Source organism: Galeopterus variegatus, unplaced genomic scaffold (assembly GCF_000696425.1).
Source record: "Galeopterus variegatus unplaced genomic scaffold, G_variegatus-3.0.2 Scaffold2684, whole genome shotgun sequence".
Lineage (NCBI taxonomy): Eukaryota > Metazoa > Chordata > Mammalia > Dermoptera > Cynocephalidae > Galeopterus > Galeopterus variegatus.
This window is the reverse complement of record NW_007728795.1, coordinates 99149-106460: the sequence shown is the minus strand read 5'-3', so window position 1 is coordinate 106460 and position 7312 is coordinate 99149. Positions and strand designations below refer to the sequence as shown.

At 37.6% G+C, this 7312-nt stretch overlaps 1 pseudogene; it reads right to left on the bottom strand.

Annotated features, from left to right (window-relative positions):
• Positions 1-5791: 5791 nt before the first annotated feature.
• LOC103598625 lies at positions 5792-6378 on the bottom strand (annotated as a pseudogene).
• Between the last annotated feature and the right edge of the window lie 934 nt (positions 6379-7312).

Genomic DNA, 7312 nt, shown 5'->3' with positions numbered 1-7312 from the left:
TGGTGTCATATCCAAGAAATCGTAGTCAAAGCTGATGTCATAAAGATTTTACCTTATATTTTCTTCTGAGAGTTTGAAATTTTTATGTCTTAAGTGTAGGTCTTCGATCAACTTTAATTTGTGTATATGTAGGTAAGGGTCCAACTTCATTCTTTTGCATGTGGATATAGTTTTCCCAGCACTATTTGTTGAAAAGACTGTCCTCTCTTCATTAAATGATCTTGGCACCCTTGTTAAAAATCATCTGACCATACCTTGGTCTTTTTCTTTAAGACTGTTTTGGCTATTTGGGTTCCCTTGAGATTCCATATGAATTTTACACCGGGTTTTTCTATTTCTGCAAAAAAAAAATCATTGGAATTTTGATAAGGATTGCACTGAATCAGCAGATTGCTTTGGGTAATACTGACCTCTTAACAATATTAAGTTTTCCAATGCATGTACATAGTATGTCTTATATCTTCTTCAATTTCTTTCAGCAGTGTTTTCTAGTTTTCAGTTCACATGTCTTTCATCTCTTTGGTTAAGTTACTTCCTAAGTATTTTATGCTTTTTGATGCTATTGAAAATGGGGTTTTTTTTGTAATTTATTTTTTACATTGCTCATTGTTAGCATATAAAACTGCAACTGATTTTTGTGTATTGATGTTGTATCCTGGTACTTTGCTAAATTTATTTATTAGTTCTGACAGTTTTTGTGGAATCTTTAAGGCTACCTACATGTAAAATCATATCATCTGCAAACAGAGATAATTTTAATTCTTCTTTTTCACTTTAAATGCCTTTTATTTCTTTTTCTTGCCTAAATGCTCAAGCTAAAACTTTTACTATTATGTTAAACAGAAGTGGCAAAAGCAGGCATCCTTGCTGTGATGATTCATTTTAGGAGTCGATTTGACTACATTAGGGAATACCTAGAAATTTGGTAAAACATTATTTGGGGGTATGTCTATGAGGGTGTTTCCAGAGGAGATTAGCGTGTGAACCTGAGTAGACTGGTTGGGAAAGATCCACCCTCATTTCGGGTAGCCATGATCCAGTCTGCTGGGGTCCAAGAGAGAACAAAAACAAAGGAAAAGGAAAATCTCTCTCTCTTTCCACTGAAGCTGGGATACACTTTTCTGTCCATAGATATCAGAACTCGAAACACTTCAGCCTTTGGGTTCTAGAAGTTATACTGGTGGCACCTCTGTGCTCTCAGTCCTTTGGCTTGGGACTGAGAATTACACCACTAGCTTCCCTGGTTCTGAGGCTTTCAGTCTTGGACTGAGCCATGCTACCAGCATCCAGTTTGAAGATGGCCTATAGTGGGACTTCTCAGCATTCATGATCACATAGGCCAATTCCCCTAATAATTCCCCTCATATATTTATATACATGTCCTATTGGCTCTGTATCTCTGGAGAACCCTCACTAATATACTTGCCTTGTTCCTTATCTGGAGGAAAATCTTTTGGTCTTTCACCATTGACTATGATATTTGCTATGGGTTTTTCATATATGGCTTTTATTATGTTGAGGTAATTTCCTCTTATTTCTAGTTTATTGAGTGTTCTTATTATAAAATATTGTTGAATTTTGTTAAATGGGTTTTCTTTAATCAATTGAGATGACCATGTGTTTTCATTCCTTCATTATATTAATATGGTGTATTACAATGATGGATTTTTGTCTGTTAAAACATTCTTTCATTTCAGGAATAAATCCCACTTGGTCATCTTGTGTAATCTTCTTAATGTACTGCTGAATTCAGTTTGCTAGTATTTTGTTGAAGATTTTTGCATAAGTGTTCATCGGGAATATTGGTCCGTAATTTTCTTGTAGTTTCTCTGTCTGGTTTTGGTATCAGGGTAATGCTGGCCTCATTGAATGAGTTAGTATGTGTTTCCTCTTCTTAAATTTCTTTTTATTTTTTATTTTATTTATTTATTTATTTTTTTTTGTCTTTTTGTCTTTTTCCGTGTCCGGCAATGGATCGCAACCCTCAGTGTTGCCCCCGTACCGGACCGGGGACCGGCAACGGGATCGCAACCCTCGGCGTTGCTCCCGCGCCTCGCTCAGCCAGTGAGTGGGAACCGGTCTGTATGTGGGATCCGAACCCTCGGGCGGGAGCGCTGCCGCGCTTCCCAAGTGGCGCACTATCCAGTGCACCACCGGGCCGGCCCTTAAATTTCTTTTTAAATGAAGTACAACATGACCCTCCACTTAAATTTTTCAGAAAAGTTGAGAAGGATAGGTGTTAGATCTTCTTTAAATGTTTGATAGGATTCACCAGTGAAAGATTCATCAGGTCCAGGCTTTTCTTTGGAAATTTTTGATTACTGACTCAATCTGTCTACAAATTACAGTTCTATTCAGATTTTCTGTTTCTTTGTGATTTAGTCTTGGTAGGCCTTATGTTTCTAGGAATTTGTCCATTTCATCTAGTTTATCCAATTTGTTGGCATATCATTGTTCATAGGACTGTCTTGTAGTTCTTTTTATTTCTGTAGAATCAGTAGTAATGTCTCCACCTTCATTTCTGTTTCAGTAATTTTAATCTTTTTTTTCTTGGTACATCTAACTAAAAGTTTGTCCTTTTGGTTGATATTTATGAAGAACTAACTTTTGTTTTTATTGATTTTCTTCATTGTTTTTCTATTCTCTATGTCATTTATCTCAGTCTTAATTTTTATTATATTCTCCCTTCTGCTAGCTTGGGGTTTAATTTGTTCTTTTTCTAGTTCCTTAAGTTGCAAAGTTAGGTTTTTGATTTGAAATTTTCTTATTTTTTTAATGTGTGTTGATAGCTATAAGTTTCTCCTTTAGCACTGCTTTTGCTGCATCCCTTAAGTTTTAGTATGTTGTGTTTTTGTTTTCATTCATTTTTAAGTATTTTCTAATTTCCTGTGTGATTTCTTCTCTGACCCATTGGTTGTTTCAGAGTATGTTGTTTAATTTCTACGAATTTGTGAATTTTCCAGTTTTACTTCTGTTATTGATTTCTAACTTCATCCCATTGTGGTCTGAGATGATATATTGTATATTTATCTTTTTAAATCTATTGAGACTTAGTCTTTAGTCTAACATATGGTCTATCCTGGAGAATGTCTCATATGCACTTGAAAAGAATGTGTATGCTGTTGTTGGGTAGACTGTTCTGTCTGTGTCTGTTAGATCTAGTTGATTCACTGTGTTGTTTCAGTCCTTTATTTCTTTATTTGACTTCTGTCTACTTATACCATCCAATATTGAGAGGGAGTACTGACATTCCAACTGTTATTGTAGAACTATCTATTTCTCCCTTCAATTCTGTCATTTTTTTGCTTCATATATTTTTATGGTCTGACATTAGGTATGTAAATGTTTATAATTCTTATATATTCTCAACATATTGAACCTTTTATTAATATATAATGTCCTTCTTTGTTTCTTGTAACCTTTTGGATTTAAGGTCTATTTTGTCTAATATTAATATAGCCACTCTGTTCTCTTTTGGTTACTATTTGGATTATCTTTTTCCATCCTTTCACTGTCAATGTATTTGTGTCTTTGGATCTAAAATGAATCTCTTGTAGACAACATATAGTTGGAAAATTTTTAAAATCTAGACTGCCAACATCTATATTTTGATTAGAACATTTAGTCCACTTACATTTAAAGTAATTACTAAAAATAATAAAGTATTTACTGATAAGAAGGGACTTCTGTCATTTTTCTATTTTTTTATATGCTTCATAGCTTTTTCTGTCCTTCATTTCCTGCATTACTGTCTTCTTTTGGGTTTAGCTGATTTTTTGTAGTGAAACACCCTTTCTCCATTCTTTTCCTCTCTCATGTTCTTTTCCCTTTTCTTTTTTTCCCCTTTTTTTTGTCTTTTTTCGTGTCCGGCAACAGATCGCAACCCTCAGTGTCGCGCCCGCACCAGACCGGGACCGGCAACGGGATCGCAACCCTCGGCGTCGCGCCCGCACCTCGCTCAGCCAGTGAGCGGGAACCGGTCTGTACGTGGGATCCGAACCCTCGGCGGGAGCACCGCCGCGCTCCCAAGCGGCGCACTGTAGCAGTGCGCCACGGGGCCAGCCCTTTTACATATATTCTATGGCTGTTTTCTTTGTGGTTACCATGGGGATTACATTTAACATCCTAAAGTTATACCACTCTAACTTGAACTTATACTGGATTAACTCTGCTGATTTAACAGCTTCATCCCTACCCCTTTTGATTGTCGATTTCATAAAATTACATCTTTAGGCATTGTGTGCCCCAAAACATAAACTAATAGTTGTTTGAAATGCATTAGCCTCTTTTTTTTATATACACATTGTTTTATTTTAATTGTTTCCTTATATGACTGTCCCTTCCTCTCCTGTGATGGTTAATTTTAGGTGTCAGCTTGACTAGATTAAGGAATACATTGCATTAGTCTCTTGAAGTATCCAGGAAGTAAAACACAGAGTTATAAACCAAAGTTACTATAATATTAGCTTTTAGATTGATAATTGTTTTTGATGTATTTGTCTCTTAAATCATGTAGGAAACAAAAAGTAGAGCTACAAAGCATTTTACAATAATACTATATTTTATATTGCTCTAGTATCTACCTTTATTGAGATCTGTATCTCCTCATATGGCTTTGAGTTACTGAGTGGTGTTCTTGCAGGACTCCCTTGAACACTTCTTGCAGGGCAGGGTTAATGATAATGAACTCCCTGAACTTTTGTTTCTGAGAATGTCTTAATTTCTCCCTCACTTTTGAAGAACAGTTTTGTTGGATATAGGATTCTTGATTGACAGTTTTTTACTTACAGCACTTTAAATATATTCACCCACTGCTTTCTGACCTCCAAACTTTCTGATGAGAAGTCTGAAGATAGTCTTATTAAGGATCCTTTGTATGTGACAAGTTGCTTCTCTATGCTGCTTTCAAGATTCTGTCTCTGGGTTTTGAAAATTTGACTATAATGTCTTGGTATGATTCTCTTTGAGTTCATCTTACCTGTAGTTTGTTGAGCTTCTTGGATGCTTACATGCATGTCTTTCATCAAGTTTGGGAAGTTTTCAGCCCTTATTTCTTCATATATTCTCTCTGCCCTTTCTTTCTCTATTCTCTTTCTGGAACTCCCACAATGCTTATTTTGGTCTGCTTGATGATGTCCCATAAGTCCTTTAGGCTTTGTTCACTTTTCTTCAATCTTTTTTCTTTCTGTTCCTCAGAGACAATTATTTTAATTGTCCTATCTTCAAGTTTCCTGATTCTTCTGCTGGCTCAAATCTGTTTTTTAATTCCTCCAGTGAATTTATTTCATTTATTTTAATTTTCTGCTTCAGAATATCTTTTAGGTTTCTTTTAGGTTTTCTATCTCTTTAATGATAGTGCTATTTTGCTCAAATATCATTTTCTTGACATTCCTCCAGTGAATTTATTTCATTTATTTTAATTTTCTGCTTCAGAATATCTTTTAGGTTTTCTATCTCTTTAATGATAGTGCTATTTTGCTCAAATATCATTTTCTTGATATTCTCCACATCTTTTAGTTCTTTGAGAACCTTTAAGACAATTATTTTTGTCTTTGTTGAGTACATTTGCCATTAGTTCTTTTTCAGTGACAGTTTCTGTTGACATTGATTTATTTCTTTCCTTTGAGCCATATTTTTCTCTTTCTTTGCATTTCTTTTGATTTTTTTGTTGTTGAGAACCAATCATTTTCTAAAAATAGTTAAGAGATTTTATTCTAATAGTTATAATTACAGTTCCTGTTTGCTGCAATGAAAACTGAAAGCAAGAGGCGGGGGAGGGGAGTGTTTGTGTTCACTTCTGTTTCCAGAACTGACTGGACAGCAAGTCCAGTCCTTCACAGAGCCCATCTTTGCTGCTGGAACGAATGCACCAGTTCCTGTGCCACAGACAGTGCAGCCCTAGCTTGCCTGTGGTTTTGGACACATTCATGGTATGGGGGAGGTCCTGCTTATTGGAAAACTCAAGGAGGACCACATCCCAAGCTTATCCTTGGCCAGCATCCTCATGAGCTCCTCCTGGGCCTCATCCACACTCTGTCCATCATTGCTGCCCACCACAAAGATCAAAGCTTGTGGGTTCTGGAAGTATTGGCACCAGAGGCTGGATATGGTCCTGGCTGCCCACATCCCAGATGGTGAAGCTAATGTTCTTGTATTCTGAAGTCTCCATGTTGAACCCTATGTTGGGAATGGTAGTTACAATTTCACTGAGCTCCAGTTTGTATAGAATTATCATTTTTCCTGCAGCATCCAGGCTGACATTTGTTTTTTGCCCTAAAGGCTCTTGAAAAGGTTCACAAAGATATCCCTTTGCTTGTGGACAGGTAGAAGCAACATCAGCCAGAGAAACCTGGGTGGCAGCTGCTCCAAGCCAGGCATTGGTTTTGCTCACACTGAAAACTGGTCATTTGAATCTAATAATGTGGTGACTCTGGAATCAAATTCTCCCTTCTCCAGGTTATGATGACTTTTGTTTTTGTTTTTGGATTGCTGTAGGCTGTCTCTGTGTTGAGAATCAGCCTTAGGTGTAAACTTAAAGTCTTCTCAGGTCTTTTCTGAGCCTGTGCCTTTCCCTGGGCATGCATGGTCACTTTCTAATTTTCCCCCATGTATAAGTTGTTTTTGAATATCCTAGTCTCCAATGTCTGGCTCCCAAAAGGGGAAAAAGAGAAAGATGGAAGTGGAAAGAAGGGGTGCCAGCCCTTTAAATCCCCTGGAAATCACTTCAGCTGGAGGTGAGGGGCTTGCAACCATGGCCCCCCACCTCTTTTTCTGCACCTCTGTGATCAGAAGCACAATTGGCAGAGCATAGATCCCCAATATTTGGAGGAGAAGGTCCTCTTTGGCCACCCTGGCTTTCATAAGCTGTGTGAAAACTGCTCCAGAAACACGTGAATAACTCCCTGCTATGGGCTAGGGATAAAAGCTTAAACTGACTATAATTAACCACATTTTACCACCCAAAACTTCCCCTGGAAGTTGTAAGCCTTCAATAGACTCCAGAGTTTCAAAATAGTCGTGTCAGGCAGATATCCGACGCTTCCTGCTCTGCCGTCTTCCCAGCATCCTCCCTCCCTCCCTTTTCTTTCTCTTTTTTGTTGGGTCCTTTAAACTGAACAGGACCTTTAGGCCCTAAGTGTCCAGCACTGAGCTGCTGCCTGTCAAAGAGGAGAGTCTGAGTTTCAGATTCTCTGTGCCCAAGAATGCCAGGTAGACCCTGTTACCATGGAACAGATTCTTTACCAACATTCCTACCCCACTGCATCGAAGCAGGTGCACCTGTATGAGCAGATGGCGTCCTCGACCTCGGGGC